Source organism: Panthera onca, chromosome A3 (assembly GCF_046562875.1).
Source record: "Panthera onca isolate mPanOnc1 chromosome A3, mPanOnc1 haplotype 2, whole genome shotgun sequence".
Taxonomy (NCBI): Eukaryota; Metazoa; Chordata; class Mammalia; order Carnivora; family Felidae; genus Panthera; species Panthera onca.
The window spans coordinates 14,444,629-14,464,194 of record NC_138341.1 but is presented as its reverse complement, the minus strand read 5'-3'; the positions used below and the strand labels follow the sequence as shown (position 1 = coordinate 14,464,194).

Sequence of the window (19,566 nt, the reverse complement as noted above, 5' to 3'; positions counted from 1 at the left end):
TCAAAACCAATATCATCAGATGTTACACATTTTAATTCTCGCCACCTGATAGGATACAAATAGAAGATTGAAGTGTCACTTCTGTAACATTTGTGCCAAAAATGCATGGTCTGAATCTACTCAAACCCAAATTCAAAGCCATTCTTCAAAATAACTGACTTTTAGTCTTTGAAACTATCGAAGTCATGATGGTCAAGGAAAGGTTGAAGAACATATTGAAGAAAACTAAAATCAATGTGCAGTTCTGGACAGAACCCTTTTCTGACAGGAATGAATTTGGCCAGTTGATGAAACTTGAGTATAGTTATAGGAACATGTTGAGGGAATAATAGCGCATCATGTTAGCAATGTGCTCTCTGATGGCTAAACATGTTCTTTTTTACTGTCCTTGAGACTTATGGATCAGTTTAATTGTGATTTAGAGATATACACACAAGCGTATTCCTAGCAACACTATACATAATTGCAAAACATTGAAATCAGCCTATGAACTCATACATGGGAGACTGGTTGGATAATCCATGGCACAGCACAGAATGGAGTCTCATGCAACTGCAAGAAAAATTGGGGAAGATGTCTGTGAAATGATATGGCGTGGTTTTCACAATGTATTGTTGATAAGAAAGGGGAAATCACGAGGCACCTCGGTGGCTCAGTGCGCTAAGCATCCAACTCTTGATTTTGGCTCAGGTCATGATTTCATGGTTCATGAGTTCAAGCCTCATGTTGGGCTCTGCACTGACAGTGCTGAGCCTGCTTGGGATTCTCTCTTTCTCCCTCTCTCTGCCCCTCCCCTGCTTGGTGTTCTCTCTCTCTCTCTCTCTCTCTCTCTATCAAAATAAAGAAACACTTTAAAAAGTTTTTTTTAAAGGAAAGGGGCAATTGCAAATGATATTTATAACATGCCATTTTTCAAGTAGGGAAGAAAAGGACATAATGGAATATACACATATTTGCTAATTTGTGCAAAAGGAAATACAGGAAAGTTCAACCAGAAACTAGTGAGGTTAATTACCTGTAGAGGGTGGATAGAAATGAGGTAGAAAGAATTGCAGAATGGGAAAGGAGTAGTAGGGATGAGGAGGAAGTGATACTTGCCTGAGCTTATCATCTGTATGGTTTGGACTGTTAAAACCACTGCAATGTTTGACCTACCCCCAAAATAAGTAAATAATTACTATCATCCAAGGTGTGTGTGTGTGTGTGTGTGTGTGTGTGTGAGAGAGAGAGAGAGAGAGAGAGAGAGAGAGAGATGGGGGGGATTCAAAGTAGATCCAAAACAATTGCAAACAGACCTACCTATATTATAAAGAAAATAAAATAATCACAGAGAAGAGTCTGAGGAAGGAAATAACATGCACTGGAAAGGATTACTTTGATTGTATGATATAAGGCTAAATAAGGGGCAAAACTTGTTTGCAAATGTACTATTTTTCTACAGGGCTGTAGGTTAACAATTCTAAAGCTACTTTTTGTGTACACAATTATTAAAAAATAGGGGTGTCTGGGTGGCTCAGTTGGTTAAACATCCAACTCTTTGTTTCAGTCAAGTCATGATCTCAGGGTTTGTGAGTTTGAGTCCTGTGTCAGGCTCTACACTGACAGTGTGGAGCCTGCTTGGGATTCTCTGTCTCCCTCTCTCTCTGCCCCTCCCCTGCTCTCTCTCTTTCTCTCTCTCCCTCTCTCTCTCTCAAAATAAATAAATAAACATTTAAAAATATTAAAAAAATAAATGAATATATTAAGGAAATTGAGAGCCAGGTTTCTCACTGTTAAAGATGCTACACATAAAGAAATATAAAATAAGCCTCATGGTATTGGATTAGAATCAAAGGTATGAGCATGAACTCATAGCTGCTATATAGAAATAAATATACCTGTGTAGGAATGTGTGTGCTCATATACATACATATATTTCCTGGCTCTTAATGCTGGGAGGCTCTAGAAGCAATGGTACCCCAGTGCCAGTGGACATCCAGTACCCAGATCTTGATTTCTAAATTCTATTAATAAATGCAAGAAACAGAGAGTCAGAGAAATGAATACTTTTAGGACTGGATCAGGGAATGTACATGAAGAGCCTGGAAGGTCCGGTGGTACCAGAAATTAAGTAAATGCTCAAAAATAAATAAGGTCATGTCAAAAGGTCATAGTAGTCAACTTAAAGGAGCTCACAATGGCCAATCTGGATAATTTGAACAATGAAGTAAATAATGATAGTAATAGAGTATAACCTGTAGGATAAAATAAATACTCAGGACTCCATGCTTAGATAAATAAATAGGCAGATATATAGAGGAAATGGACATTTTTTAGAGTTCCACTGTAGGAAGAATAATGGAAATATAAAATCAACATTTGGCAAACAGGAAGTAATAATTAATTAAAGAAAATGGAATTATTACATGATACAGAAGATTATTTATCACTCTGGGACCACAACTTGTACTTACCTTAAATTTAATTTTTGAACATTGTAGTTTAATACAATATGTCAAATATTGGTATCTACTTGGGAGTTGCTACTTTTATTCATTCATTTATAAGCAAAACCAAATTTCAAAAAAAGAAGCTCAGAGTTTAGAGATTCTCTTGAAAATTGCTGAAATATGCATTTCCATAAAGAAATCAAAACTGGAAAATAAATATTTTTGAAAGTAATAAACTAGAAATCATTTTAGTAAATGCTGAAACTGACATATTGTGTTTCATGTAATGCTCCTGAGATAGTCCTTTTGTTAAGAAAAAACTGTAGGAAATATAAAGGAAACACAAAATAATAAAAACATTATTGATATAGTACTTCAACAAAATAACTATGGATGCCTGGAGTGCAGATTTTACTACACATAGACTGTAGTGATCTACAGAATATGTACAGTCTAGAAATCCTAACACTCATATTAGAATATTAGAATCACAACTATCTTTGAATACTTTCTATGTGCTTTGTATTGTGTTAAGTATTCTCTGTAGGTTGTTCTCATTTAATAATTACAACAACTCAAGTTCACTCATCTCCAATTTAGTAGTGAAGAAACCACATCTTCGCAAATTTCATTATCTTGTCCAAAGCTACATGTGTTGCATGTGGCCAAACCAATATTTATAACCCGATCTGTCCAGCACCAAAGCTTTGGGTCAAAAACAGAACAAAGAAAAACCAATACATCCACATGCTAAAGATCCACTAGCAATGCTAAAACATCAGTCACACAGGTTTATTCCTGTAAAAATGGTAATCTTTATTTAAGAACTCATAATTTTAGCAGTAGGAAATTACACATAAAATTTGAGCCAAATCTGGACTTTATTAGGAGAGTGTGTCATCAGAGAAGCTAACAATCCCCTCTGCAAGCAAGCTGTCTTTATGTTTAGTATAGAGATGCTGGACAAGAGAGCATGTCACAGTCTCACTGTTTATGCTTCTTCAAATGAATTCCCTGCATTTTTCTGCAGTGTGACAAAGTCATGAAAATAGAGTGTTATGATTTGGTTAGGAAATGGATGATATCTCTACTGTCTGTTTTCCTTCCTGTCCATCTTTTTGGATTCAAATTAAACAACAACCTCATGACTGTAGCCCAAATGTGTGAAAACAATGGTCAAGGTGAGTGAAACTTCCTGGTGCTGAAAATATCACAAAAGGAAAGCAAATAGAGAAAGCAATGGATGCAGATAGGACATAAAAGGTCATCCAACCTGGTACAGCTGTGTCATCTTCAGGTGGAGTCTGCAGCAGCCCAAAGATTTTAATGGTAAGTGTGTGCAAAGAGGATATCCTGATGAATGAATGTGAAGCCTGGAAATTTCCACAAAGGAGTTGAGAAGACTTTATATCCAGCCAGTTGAGGCTTCTATTTGACCTCGTTCGCTCTGACTTCCAACAGCGTGGCCTATTTGGTTTTCAGAGCTATTTGTTGATTGTGGAGCTGAAATATAACTTGCTCTAGAGTTGGAAGGAAACACATAGGAAACCAAGGTCAGTGTACTGTCTCTCTCCCTAGATTTATTTGTCTGGATCTCAGTCAATGGCAGCTAAGAACTGGGCCACAGAGAGAAGTTTTGACAGGGCAGAGAACACCATGAGAAATTCATCATGCAGATGGTGGGTATAATTTTAAAGAGTTTTCAGCAGAAGTTACAAACTACTTTATAGCTTTAGAAAATGATATATCCCGTTCTGTTTGTTTTTCAGTCATTAAAACCTTTGGCATATTTCAGTGGGGGGCGGGGAGGTTAGAGTATGCAGTGTTCTACCTAAAAGATACCAGGACTACAATCATTATATCTACCCTAAATGCCTTAAGAAAGATAACCAGGAGAATATTTCAATTTATTTTAATTTTAACCACAAAGAAACTGTAAAACTGAAATCTGAACACAAAGCATTGATATCAAAAAAGGCAGTACAAGTTTTCATTATTGTACCTGGCATGGCTGCAAGCCTTAGCAAGTCCTAGACTTCGCTCACACCATATTAATAATTACACTCCCCTATGGAGAGAACCACATCAAATTCTTTGCATGATAATGGTGGCAGTGAAATCATTGAGAAAGGCATTTGATAAAGAATGGCTGTAGATCCTAGTGGCTCAGTAGACTATAAAAGACATCAAAACATTCGATTTTTCTCATAAGACATTACTTTTCAAGGTAACAGGTATGTGGCTGACACCATGAGTTTATTTTTAATTAACATTTTCTCTCATTTCCTTTTCCACCTTCCCTGCTCCACTCTTCACCTGAGCCAAGGGGTAAATATACGCTAATGACACTCGTTAGCTTTGTCTTTACAAACATCAAATTGATGAGCAGACACCCCAAATCCTTCATTAGGTGGGTCATAAACTGAAAGAGCTCTTTGATTATAATATGATGAAAGATTTATTAACAAACATGTATTCAGCTAAATCATAGTATTGGCAGGTTTATGAGATTGTCTCTCCCCAGCTGACAGGTGGGGACTGAGGGCTGGTGTGGGAATGAAAACACTCAATCTGTTAGTGTACTACATAATGATCTAATTACCTCCCAACAGAGGGCCGCACAAGGGTCCAGAAGTTCAGAAAGTTTCTTTGGGTTTGCTAGGTCCTAACACCAAAAAAGAAACATGACCATAGTTCAGGGCACAAAACTAAAATATGTTAAATGGAATGAACAAGGGTTTCACAGAAGGCATGTAGTCAAGTGACTTATCTAAAAATAGTAAGAAAGGAAAGAAAGAAGGAGGGGCTCTACAAAGTGCCAAGTCAATTGCAAAGGGCCTTAATTCTCCACGTTCCTCTAGCAGAGATTTCTTGCAGACTTTTTCAATATGTAGTGATAGTTAGGAATTTAAAATACATAATAAATATGCCAAACAGTACACTTAAGTAATATCATGGTAAAAGAAATAATATAAGGGATATATTATTAGCTCATTGAAAATTAAATATTTGTGCATACCTTGAAAAAAAGGATGGACAAAAATCATGTTTATAATATACCACTGGACCAGAGGAAGTTTTTTCCCACTGGACGCTCAGAATTTTAGAGTTTTAACATAAGGTCATATATACGTATAGAGGTATAAGCCTGCAACATGGTGTCTGAGAAACTCTCTGAAAATGGCTTTCAAATTACCAACATTTTCTAACTCACCCCCCCCCACACACACACACAAATACTGAATTGTTTTGTATAGTGAAGTCAAACTATTTTGAATAATCAGAATAATTTTTGATGGGTTTGGGTTTTTTACAAGTATTTTTCTTAAGGTGATTTTTTTTAATATAAAAGCTTATTTTCTGTTTGTTTGTATACTTTCAACCATACATGTCTTTTCCCATTTAATACTATTAGCTATTGAATTGTCAAACAAACAAATTTTCTAAACTAATAATTATAGGTGAAATTAACAATACATGTCTTAGCTTAAAATGAGGCTTTGGCCATAATGTTTGCCATTTAAAGAAAATTTATATGCTTCTGGGTTGATGTTAAAACTGAAGAGTGATATGTAGCATAAAGGGGATTATGTTCTTAACCTCTGTATTTCATGAAGATTGAATGGAGAAAGGAAATTTCTCAGACTCTTAGGACTGAAAGGGACTTTAACAATCTTCTATTCCAACCCTCTCACTCTAGATAGAGTTATATAAGTTCAGATAACTTCTTCAGGCATAGTATCCATAAACATAGCATCCATTTTCCAACACATGTACGCAGATGTGAAACCACAATAGCCTCTTAAAGATGTATCAGTCTTCTGATACTAATAAGATCTCTGTCATCATAAACTTCTATAGGAAACTGAGCCACTAAAGCAGTACTTGACATCAAATAATAGAAAAATATTCTTTAGAGTGTGCGTGTAACAAAAATTTCACTTTCAAGTATAAATACAATCATAATGGCTTTCATGTTTTGAGTACCAGTCACTGTACTAAGCAGTGTGCTGGGTACTTTTCACACAACAGTATCATATGCTAAGAAGATACATGTTGTTTTAAGAACAAAATTCACTTAGCCATTTTATTGCTTTTATCAATTCAGATTCCCAGAAGGAAATATTTACAGGCATATAGATACTTCCCTAGCAGGATTTTAGTAAGAAAGCAGAGGTACTCTGCTGCTTATCATCAAAACAGCAATACTAATAATTATATTAGTGTTAGGGCTTGCTCTGAGGATAAAACAAGACAAGAAATGCAGCTTCTAAGCCAGTAATGATATATAGGTTGCTGACCAATTGTTACTCTCATTATGGTCCCTGATCATAAGATTTTCCACGTTGAATTTGGGGCCTCTCATCATACTCTAACCTTTTATAACACCTCCTCTGGTCCACCTACCAGAGAACTGGAAACCCAGGTATTTAAATGAAGCAAGTACCATGCTTTTAGCTGCCTCATACCTTCATTGATTAATGAAGAAGTATGTTGCCTCCCTAAGAAGATGTGGTTCTCCCTGAGGACAGAGAAGACATCCCTCTCCCCCTGTCTCTTCAAATCTCCAAATCTCCAGAACACGGTGGGAGATGGGAAGTATATTCAATGAACACTTAGCAGCTCATACAGCTGTGGAAATTATGAAACTGTCACTCTACAAGGCGGGTTTCCTAAAACAAAGAATTCAAGATTATTTCTGAGTCATTAAAATATGTTTTATTGGAAACTTTGTGGGAAATGGCCCTTTCTGAGCTATCCTAGGCTCTATCTCTGAGATTTCATTCATCTACAGAAGTTTCGATATCTACACTTTATTTTTTCAAAATTAGATTATGGAATCCCTGTAGTGATAGAATGCTTGGACACTCTACTTCATGGAGGACACTGTGGTCCTTATACCTAAGGAAAAGCAATTGAGATTTCATATAGATGACTGCTATAGGGTCTGCGGCATAATACAACTCAGTGAGTGATTGCTGATAAGGTTTCATGAACATCAGGATGAAATCTATGCAATGATGGAACAGTCTGTAGCCAGATTAATAAGGAGATTATTATAAGGTAGGCAATGGTATTGGGAGTACAAGATCATTCACAAATATTTATTATTTATTAGGTAAGGTATTTGCTATTTCTGGGGATTAAAAGATGAAAGTAAAACAATTTATAATCTAGTAGGGAATAGATAAAATAACATTTAAAAATGCAACACAGTAAAATCAAAGTGCTACACTGAGAAAACTGGGTTCTGTGGGAATGTGAAGGAGGGTGCTATACTGTGGCACCCTGAGGAGGGAGGAGGTGGGCTCCCTAAGCCTTACTCAGAATAAGGCAAAGGAATGCAGAATGAATGGTCTAAGCAAGGGGAAGGCCTTAAGATGAGCAGTGAGAGGTACTTTAATAGATTGAGAAGAGGAAAAAAAAGACTATGTTTCACTATGGCTAAGCAGTGTACCAGAGAGAGATAGCAAGAGATGACATTAATGAAGGGTCTTTTGAAATATGTTAAGGAGTCTGTACCTCATTGTCTGAAGACAATGGGAAATCAACTGAAAAACTGTTAGTAAGAGAATGACATGATCAGCTTTTGTTTCCTAAACATCATTTTGCTTGCAATGAGAAGAATGACTGGAGGGGTCCAAACAGGAGGCATAAAAAACAGTTAGTTAAGAGACTACTGGTAACAATCTGTGGGGACCCTCTTACACTGTTGGTGGGAATGCAAACTGGTGCGGCCACTCTGGAAAACATTATGGAGGCTACTCAAAAAGTTACAAATAGAACTGTTATGATTCAGTAATTGCACTACTAGGTATTTGCCCAAAGGATACAAAAATATAGATTCGAAGGGACACATGCACCTTGATGTTTATAACAGCATTATCAACAATCACCAAATTATGGAAAGAGCCCAAATGGCCATCAAATGATGAATGGATAAAGAAGTTGGGGTGTGTGTGTACCCACACACAATGGGGTATTGCTCAGCCATCAAAAAGAATGGTATCTTACCATTTGCAACAACATGGATGGAGCTGTAGTGTATTATGCTAAACAAAACAAGTCAGTCAAAGAAAGACAAATACCATATGATTTCACTCATATGTGGAACTTAAGAAACAAAATAGATGAACATAGAGGAGCGGGGTGGGGGGGGAAGCAGAGGCAAACCATAAGAGACTCTTAACTATAGAGAACAAACTGAGGGTTGCTGGAGGGAAGGTGGGTGGGGGATGGACTAGATGGGTGATGGGCATTAAGGAGGGCACTTGTTGTGATGAGCACTGAGTATTGTATATAAATGATGAATCACTAAATTCTACTCCTGAAACCAATATTGCACTGTATGTTAACTAACTGCAGTTTAAATAGAAACTTGAAATAAAAATAAACAAATAAATAAGTAAATAAGGCAATTAAAAAATAAGTAAATTAAAAATAAACTAAAATAAAAAAAATCAATGGGAGCGATTATAATAGGCTAACCTGGGACCATAAGAATAAGAGCAAATAAACTGAGAACAAACTGAGGGTTGATGGGGGGGTGGGAGGGAGGGGAGGGTGGGTGATGGGTATTGAGGAGGGCACCTTTTGGGATGAGCACTGGGTGTTTTATGGAAACCAATTTGACAATAAATTTCATATATTGAAAAAAAAAAGAAAAAAAAAGAATAAGAGCAAATACATGAGGACATCATAGCCTCTATCTATATACCTGTATCATCATCATCATCATCATCATCATCATCTAGCTCTAGATAGGTAAACAGTTTTATTTGATTTTTTTAATTTAGAAATTTATTTAGGGGGCGCCTGGGTGGCTCAGTCGGTTGGGCGTCCGACTTCGGCTCAGGTCATGATCTCCCAGTCTGTGAGTTCAAGCCCCGCATCAGGCTCTGGGCTGACAGCTCAGAGCCTGGAGCCTATTTCGGATTCTGTGTCTCCCTCTCTCTCTGACCCTCCCCTGCTCACGCTCTGTCTCTCTCTGTCTCAAAAATAAATAAATGTTAAAAAAAACAAAAAAGAAATTTATTTAGTTTTTATGTCTGACCAGATATGGGGAAAGAATAATCAAGGACGACAGCAGATTACGAATTTAAGAAGCTGATTATGATAGTACCGTTGTCTGAGTTGAACAGCTAGGAAAAGGTGAATTTAAGAGTAAAAATAACGACATCAAGTGAAACATATTAACTTTAACATGCTTGTGGGATGACAAAGTGTTTCCATTCATCAGACAATTGAAAATATGGATCTGAAGCATATGGTGGAGAGATAGCTTGAACATGGACATTTAGGAATGATCAATGTCTAGGAAGTGATTAAGTAGTTGACCATGTAAATGATAAGCTGAGGAAAAGAACAGTTTAGTGAAGGAACAAAGGAATCGGTTCACACAGGGAGAATGAGGAAACCCAGAGGAAACTGAGGAGAGTATCATGTCATGAAAGCCAAGGAAAAATATTTTAAGAAGGGGGTTAGTTAGGGGCGCCTGGGTGGCTAAGTCAGCTAATCATCCAAATTTGGCTCAGGCCATGATCTCACAGTTCATGAGTTTGAACCAGCATCGGGCCCTGTGCTGACAGCTCAGAGACTGGAGCCTGCTTTGGATTCTGTGTCTCCCTCTCTCTCTGCCCCTCCCCTGCTCATGTTCTGTCTTTCTCCATCTCTCAAAAATGAACATTAAAAAAAAATTTTTTTAAAGAAGGGGGTTAGTTAACTGTATCAAATGTTGCTGAGAAGTCATGACTAACACGAGTGTTCATTGGATACGTTTTTTTAATGTTTGTTTTTGAGAGAGAGAGAAAGACTGTGAGTGGGGGAGGGGCAGAGAGAGAGGGAGACACAGAATCCAAAGCAGGCTCCAGGTTCTGAGCTATTAGCACAGGGCCTGACATGGGGCTCAAACTCACAAACTATGAGATCATGACCTGAGTCAAACTCAGACGTTTAACCAACTGAGCCACCCAGGCTCCCCTAAAAGTGTTCATTAGATTTGATAGCAAGGAGATAGGTGGTAACTTAAAGGGGACAATTTCATGAGATGGTGAGAAAGGGACTAAAGGGAATGAGCTTGGCATTTTACAAAGATGGGGAGTATTCATTACAAAGATGGGGAGTATGCTGCATTTGAAGAATGAATGGAGCTTCTCCTGAGAGAGACATAGTAGAGACTTCTGGAAGAAGAACTAAGATAGGGGTTGTGCCTATTAGCAGGGGGACCTGTGAGGTGTCTAATGTGGCCTGAAGATAGCATTCCTGGAAGGATGTTGGATAGACTAATTCAAGGAAGAACATTCTAGTCTTTGAATATGCCAGAGTGAGACATTTGGACATTGTTCTGTGGGACACGAGGAAGCCACTGACAGCCTACAAATAGGCTATAAGTTTAGAACTAAATTTTAAAAAATATTCTAGGCATAGAATAAACAATGAATAGGAGAATAATTACCATTACTCAATGAATGATAAAAACTAATAGCAATATCCTTTCTCAGTACTGAAGCTGAACAACATCAATACAGTTGCTATGATCATCCATCCATTGGGTAATAAACCATAACTTGACGGTGCTGTGGCCTCACAATGGTTGTGACTTTATGAAGTGCCTGTATATATGGTAAGGATATGTTAAGAGAATTTTGTTTCAATTGTTTCTTTGATGCATTACTTTAAAGCAAGACTATTTTATTCCTAATAAATAGTCAGACGTTCTATATCCAAATGAATGTAGAAAGCAATCCCTTCCAGATTCTATACTTAGTCTACTTTGGAACGTGCCATGAGAACTGGCTTGCAAATCTCTCAAGATAATCTGACTTTTTTTCTTTTCTTTTCTTTTTAAAGTTGCATTTCTTTTTGCTGAGAATGATTATTTGCCAACAATTACCACCGTACCCACTAGCCTGGATTCCTGATGACTCAGACTGCCTCTAAAAGTCACCTTCAAGTGTCAGGTTGGAAACACTGCCTTTTTTAAAAACTTATAAAATAACTTTCAAACAATTTGAAAGTATATTTGAAAAGATGATGCAAAAATATCTGGCACAACAGTAGCCTGGTTTGAGATGTGCCGGCTGTACTTTGTTTCACATTTACAACTCTCACTTGCCTAGAAAGGAAAAAAGCCTGCTAGGCAGAGTTCCTCTGGCATGACTTTTAAGTCCCTAAACTAGCTAGAGCCCTATTAACCAATTAACACAGTTGGGTGCCATTTAACAGCCCACACTCTTACTCAGGACCTACATCCTCTATTTGACCTTAGAACAAGAACCATCTTCCATCAAATGCTTGATGCCAACAATTCAGGCATGGGGACACTGATAAGGGAACAGAAGAATTTTCATTTCTGAAAGCAGGACGCCTGAGTCAATTTGTCCCAATTGTATCTGCACAAGGCCTATTATATGGACTGTGATTTCCAGGGATGAAAGCTGTGAACTCCCAGGTCACTTGTAAACTGATCACTCCCCAGTCTTTCCTCCTCCTGCTTTTAAGTGGTTTGAGGCTGGTAAATTGAAACCTGAAGAAACACAGAGCTCTGATCCCGGAGACCTCCAGAGCAAACCTGGACTTTGGCTGATTTGCTGTAGGAAGTAACTGCTTACTTACCTCATAATTAACACCACAAGCTGATCCTTGGGAGATAAAAGTACAGAAGGTCAGGCGCAAGATCATCTAGAGAAGGATTTCACTTAAAGTACTACTTTTAGTAGCTCTCGTGGCGACTTCACTCGAGAAACAACCGGGTGTAATTTCTAAAAATATTACTGTTCATAGAAACGGAGGAAAGGGTGAATTACCTATCAGTGAATATGATCTCAGAAAATCCCCCCTTGATTAATGAAGCCAAAGCACACATCAACCTGGCATTGTATCCAGATACAGAACATGCAGTTTGTACAGTGGCAAGTTGTAACGACTGTTGTAACGACATTTCACTGTCCTATATACAAAATGACCTTTCTCCCCTGGTTGGAAGTGTTTACTGGCTTAGCATCCTCCATCAAATAAAGTCCCCTTTGAGCCTGCAGGCTTCTGTGGTCTGGTGGCCTGGCAGACTTTTGTAGCAGCCCTGCTCCCCTCCTTGCCACCACCCTCTCACCCTTACAGTCGGGAGAATACAGCTCAGGTTCCTGCCTCTGTACTTCTGCACAAAATGCCCCTTCACTTGAAATGCCCTCACTGCTTTGTCTATGAGTCAGATTACTCCTCCTCCTCAAGACCCAGCTAAAGAATTACTTGTCCACAAAGCCTTCTCCACCTATATCTGCAACATACTCCTTTTCTGATATATTGCAGCTTATAGATATTGCATTGCTATCGTGGGAAATATCAATCTCTCCTATAATTTGTTTGTTGATAGATATCAAAATTATAGGAATTGAATGAAGCAATATGCCAATAGAATACACTGGTTTCTAGGGGCACCTGGGGGCCTCAGTTGGTTAAGTGTCTAACTCTTGATTTCAGCTCAGGTCATGATCACACGATTCATGGAATCGAAGGACCATGTTGTGCTCCGTGCTAACGACAGGGAGCCTGCTTGGGATTCTCTCTCTCCCTCTCTCTCTCTGCCCCTCTCCTGCTCATGCTTGCTCTCATTCTCTCACAATAAACTTTTAAAAGAAGAGAGAGAATACATTAGTTTCTAGTATCTTTGCTTCCTAAATAATTTGTAATCAAGGTCTATCTTCACCCATGTTAATCAGTCTCTGGAAGTCAACGAAATCTGGGAGACAAGTTTTTTAACGAAGCAAAGAGCATTAAAGTTCAACCCAGTTCAAATGTAATAACTATTCATTCTTAGTATTCAGGTAAAAATCTCTTATCTGGGAATCAAGAGGCTTAGATTTCAGCTGTGCACTGGCATGACCCAAGGGGAAGTTCCTCCCTTCTTCATTAACATTGTCTCATTGCAGGGGCACCTGGATGACTCAGTCGGTTGAGCATCTGACTTTGGCTCAGGTCATGATCTCACGGCTCGTGAGTTCAAGCCCCGCGTCTCTATGCTGACAGCTCAGAGCCTGGAGCCCACTTCGGATTCTGTGTCTCCCTCTCTCTATACCCCTCCCCTGCTCTCTCTCTCTCAAAAATAAATAAACACTAAAATATTTTAAAAATAAAAAAAAAATGTCTCATTTGCACAATAGAGAAGTCAGAATGTTAGAATGTTTCTAAGGGTATTTTATAGCTCCAAGATTTTATGACTCTATGAAATATTCAGGTAGACTGTGTAACTGCAATATATATTTATAAAGTCTACAGTCTAGCAGTTTAGAAAATTGACCTCAATTAGCTTAATTGTTATAAGTCTGCTGTTAATATAGTCAAAGTTTGTGGCCCACATGGGCAAGTTAGCATGATCAAGGCAAAGCCTCTGCCTCCTCAGTAAAGAACTATATATTTTAGCTCAGTCAATCTCGAAATGTATTCCACTGGTCCTAGGAGAGCCCAAGAGTGAGAGTTCCCCAATCATATTCATCAAGACGATTCAGGAGTCACTGGTAGCATGTATGTTGTGCTGACCCCAGGTCAACATCATTACTCTCATATACAAATGTTTATTCCTCTTCACTCAGTGCTTCTAGTTTTGGACATCTATTATAAGAAAACAATCTGTAAAATTTGATATAACTTTAAATTCAACAATATTCTTTGTAGCATTATACATACTATTAGAAAAAAAGAAAATAAGCTAAGTATCCAAAAATAAGGACATTGATAGATTGGTTTATCTGGTATAGAAGCATGATGGACTATTGCAAAGCCATTAAAATTTTTAATAAGGATATTTTTGTGGACATACATTAAATAGTAGGTTAAAAAGGGGTGCCTGGGTGGCTCAGTCAGTTAAGTGTCCGACTACGGCTCAGGTCATGATCTCATGGTTCGTGGGTTCGAGCCCGCATCGGGCTCTGTGTTGACAGCTCAGAGCCTGGGGCCTGCTTTGGATTCTGTGTCTCCCTCTCTCTCTCTCTGCCCCTCCCCTGCTCGTGCTCTCTCTCTTTCTCTCTGTCTTTCAAAAATAAATAAACATTAAAAAATTTTAATGTTAGGTGTAAAAAAATGAATTTTTTTTTCTCTTATAGAAGATTCACATTAACATGCAGAGGAAAAACAAATGGAAACCAACAGTAAAATAATATGTGTTGTATGACTTTAATGAGACACGTATGATTTTTTAAAATCTTCTGCCTAATTTTCAATATTTTCCAGAATTTGTATAATGAATGTATATTAATTCAAAAACCAGACAAAATTTAAATGTGTTTTAAAGGGCAGCATTTAAAAATACATTTATAATTCAACAAATCAAAACTTATAAACCATATTAAATGTACTGGTCAAATTTAAAAACTATTGCACGTATTCAATAAACTGAAAAAAAAAAACTCACCAAGAAATCTAAAGGTAATTTCATCACATTAATAAACAATCGTGATAAAGTTCAAATGAGCTACAGGAAACATTTTAAAACACCTCTCAGAATGTGTTTCTTAATGCACAATGTAAATGCATTTGTAACCAACAACCCATGTTTCATGTTTTAAAAATCCATGATATATATATTTATATTATAAATAGAAAGCACTTTCAAAGAATTGGACTTACAGGGATTTAGGTAACTAACAGTGCATGCAAGGCACTGTCTAGTGATGTGGCTGAACAAGTTCTTACCCCTCTGAAAACTCAAAATCAGCAAAATCACCGCACTACCCAAGGTATCCCATAAGTTCTCATCTAGCTCCAAAATACTGGTTCTTTAAGGCTGTCATGCAGCAAATGGAAATGAAAGGGTAAATGGGTTCTTAGGGATATGCCCAGGAAAGAAATTTAGCTTTAAAGCAGGTAAAAATTTCCAAAAGGAAAGGGATAAAAGAGAAAGAAAGAAAGAAAGAAAGAAAGAAAGAAAGAAAGAAAGAAAAAAAGAAGTGAGGGAGGGAGGGAAGGAGGGAGGGAGGGAGGAAGGAAGGAAGGAAGGAAGGAAGGAAGGAAGGAAGGAAGGTGAAAGGGGTTGAGTGGGAGTAGGAGGGAGAAGGGAAGGGGGAGGGGGAGAGGGAGAGAGAGAGAGCGAGCCATCAAAGAGAGAATATTTTGTGGGAGAAAAGTATTAGTGAAATATCTCTTAGGGATGTTCCAGGATGAGAAAGTAGAAGGCATTTGAGATTTAAGTCCATGACGCAACCTGGAGTGCCAAAGTCTCATATTCACTCCTACTCTGAAGCAGCTCAATAAATGACATCTCATCTTTTATCAGCTATATCACAGCTTGAGGCACACCATTACCTATGGAATGGAAATAAACTAGGGACCCTAATGACCACTATGCACAGGATGAATAAATAGGTCATTCAATACAGATAAGAGATAATATTTGAACCATTTGAGCCATATCTCCAAGTGCAAATCCCCCCTTGGATGATCCAAAGGACCCTCAATGTCACTATTACCAAACTGGAGCTCATCTTAATGCTCAAGGCTTGCTTCTCCCAGAAATTTCACTTCAAGGACTGGCATGTTTTTATGCTTAAGCTGTAAAGCCAGAGGTCTGGGTATCATTCCAGATGCTCTTTCTAACTTATACCTAAAGTCTCATGAATGCTCAGTGTAGTCATTGATTCCTAAATTTCTTTAGTGTCAATTTCTTACCAGCCCCCCTAAAATCTAGTTTACACCAGCAGGTTTCTAACTGGTGTCTCCTCCAGTATCACCTCTAGACAGTCCACCTGCCCCACCTCTGCTGGGTATCTTTCTAAAATGGAACTCAATAATACCATCTCATAACTTTAAATACTGAATGATTCCTCTTTATTGTATTTCTTCCAAAATTAACCTAAACTCTTTAGAATGGCCTAAGAAGCTGACCAGAATCTGGCCTCACCTGACTCATCTGGACTCTGCATTATGGTAAGTCACCCAAGGTCTTCCACATGTGGGGTCTCTGCAAGTGCTCTACTCTTCACTCTTCAACAGCTACCTTAGAAGTCACTTTATCTAAAAAAAAAACTTTCCTAACTCCCCCAGACGATGTTTCCTTCCTCTGTGCCTGCATAGATCTTAACGCTTTCCTTAACTGATATTTGCCTAGCTCTGATCACGCTGGGCTGTGATCATGTGTGTTCATAATCTGTTCTCTTACTGAAATGTCAATCCTTATCAGCAAGGATCTGAGTTGTAGAAATTCTTGTACCTCCTGTATTTCATCATCTTGTAAATAATCAATAATCGGTAAATACTCACTGACTGCTTTCAGTGAATAAAAGAATATCCTTTAAGGATATATGGATACAAATTTAGAAATCAGTGAGTAATGTGTGCTGTTATTTCAACAGTTTTATTTTAATCTAAAAAAATGTACTGCAAATACCACTCCATTTTCTGGGTCAAGGTTAGTCATTTGTACCATACAAGGAAAGTTCAGTATCTCAAATCATTTGATGGTATCTGACAAAATGTACATGTGGTGCCTTGAAGAAATAAACTAGCCTTTGAGTCTCTGGGCATGCAAAGTCACTCATAAGAAACCACGATAATATTAAAATAATCAGAAACAATGCATAAACTTTGAAATTCTGACCTAGATTAATTTAATCAAGAATTGAACAGAAGGGAAATAAACATAATGAAATACCACTAGATGTTTTCTTTGGCCCTATTCCCTCTCCCTCTCTCTCTCTCTCTCTCTTAAATGATTTTAACCACCACCTGTATGTAAGAAATACTGGGTGTCAATATATTCTTCCATCACAAGTTCCAACATATTCTTTCCACCCTCCTAGAAATCTCTACCTGGATCGGGAAACTCAAATCCAACATTACTGACTGTACTCATTATTTTAATAATCTCATCAACTAATTCCTTTTGTTTTTCCACTAAATTCTATGAATGGTACTACTTCCCACCCAGCCACTCAGGGTTTTAGAGTACCCATCTCCCTCCCTTCATGCCTAACAGACAATTAGTGAATAGAATCCCCTGTGTATATCTAATGTGTGTCACATGTCTCCTCAGCTCTCCACACATTATCATCCCTCTAGTTCAGCCTCCAGTTACCTTTTACCTGGATTACTTTGAGAACATCTTATCAATTACACTGCTTCTTTTTCATCTCTGCATCTCTGCTTCCCAAACTCCATAAATTCTTTTTTATACTGGTGTCAGAGTCTAAAATCTAGTGTAATACTGTCCATTAGAAATTCCAGAGTGGATAAAAATGCTTTTTACTGTCCAATATGGTAGGCATTAGGCCACATCAGGCTGTGGAGCACTGGGAATACATCTAGTGCATCTAGAGAGCTGAGTTTCAATTTATTTTAATTAAGTTAATTGAGCTACACATGTTTAGTAGCTACCATATTGGATAATGCATTTCTTTTTTTTAATGTTTTATTTTTTTATTTTTGAGAGAGAGAGAGTGTGTGTGCATGCGTGTGGGGGAGGGGGAGAGAGAGAGAGAGGGAGACAGAGGATCTGAAGCTGGCTCTGTGCTGACAGTAGAGCTCCAAATCACAAGTTGTGAGTTCGTGACCGAAGCCAAAGATGAACGCTTAACCAAATGAGCCACCCAGGTGTCCACGGACAATGCATTTCTAGATCTAAACATTCAGTCCCTGATTTGAAAACATTCAGTGACTCAATTTTATCCTAATGGTGAGAATGAAATAAACTAAAAACTCATCAACTTGCCACTTGAGGTTCTTCAGGATCTCGTCCAACCTGAATGTCCATTCGTGTATACTGCTGCACTTTATCATGATAAACACCTTATGATATAAACCTATCGGAATGCCCATAATTTTCCAAAAGTCTGTTGCAGTCTCCCTTCTGGGACTTCATTAAATCTCTTTTGCTTGGAAGCCCCATCATGTTCATTTTATAAAAGCTTGTCTATTTTCAAGACCCTGGAGGCTCTAAAGTGCTATCTCCTCATTGAGAAACTGCACAGGGTCCCTCAGTTGAGGGACTTCAAAGACTCACAATACACCGTTCCAGTGACACTTATATATGTGCTGTGTTTTTATTTTTCTTCTTTCTTATTAGAATCTTCTCCATCTGATTCTAAGGTCCTAGGGTTATGCTGTATCTGATTTCCATTTTTTAAGTTCATGAAGTCACACTTGATGTCTTATTTTAATAACCATATATTGAATGGGATATTATGACTCTGTAGACCAGAGACTGTCTTTCCTGGTAAACTTTAGTCATTGGATCCTTAGAATAATATCCCCAACATGAGGTGTTTTAGACAACCAAAACTGGGTATATTCGTACACTGTAACTACAAATACAGCATTAATGAGCAAACACTTGAGACACATTTCATATTAAGAACCATAAACTAAACAAAGTTCATAAGACTTCTGCATTTACAACTTAACTAGAAGCTCATCTCTCAGGACTATGCCTGTTCCTCTGAAGAGGAGAGTTTCCTGTAAGCAGGAATTGAATATGAATGGAGAATTAACTCCACAAAATTCACAAAGTACTCACTGCATGGTCACTCCTAGGTCAGGCATCAAAAGGGAGTAAAAAAGCATAAGAAATAATTTCTACCTCAGGTGCTAAAAGTTAAGTTGGGTACAAATGGCATGTATGTAACAAAGTAAGAGCAATACAGAACAATCTAGTAGAAAAGGTCCTGTTGCTCCTGTGAATGGGCTAATTTTTTAGCTCTGATGGTCTGTGAATATCTGGAATGGGCCATGAAGGACAAGCCTGGCCACTTCGGACAAAAAGACAGAGAGGCATAAACAAAAAACTCAAATGTACAAGTAAGTTACAGAAGATAGGTGAACCAACCTGCATGAAATTAAGGTGCTGTGAAATGTGGAATATTGTAGATAAATAAGGAAAAAATGAAGAAGCTGGATTCTAGAGAACATTATCTCCCAGAATAATGTGGACTCAAAGCAGTGGGTAATCCTTGGGAGCATCTGAGTAGGAGAGTGATGGAATAAAAGTTAAAAATACACAGAAGTGATTTCTCTCACGTAGCTTTAATCTTTTTTTAATTTTTTAATGTTTATTTATTTTTGCGAGAGAGAGAGAGACAGAGCAGGGGCAGAGAGAAGAGGGGAGGGGCAGAGAGAGAGAGGGAGACACAGAATCTGAAGCAGGCTCCAGGCTCTG

General features: G+C 37.9%; 1 long non-coding RNA gene across 1 annotated transcript in view; it reads right to left on the bottom strand.

The window, feature by feature from the left end:
* The window catches only part of LOC132689440 (uncharacterized), a 42,640-nt gene extending 38,697 nt beyond the window's left edge, over window positions 1-3,943 (bottom strand). Inside the window, exon 1 of the long non-coding RNA XR_009615012.2 lies at window positions 3,703-3,943. This is a non-coding gene — a long non-coding RNA (uncharacterized LOC132689440). The remainder of the gene's footprint in view (window positions 1-3,702) is intronic.
* Between the last annotated feature and the right edge of the window lie 15,623 nt (window positions 3,944-19,566).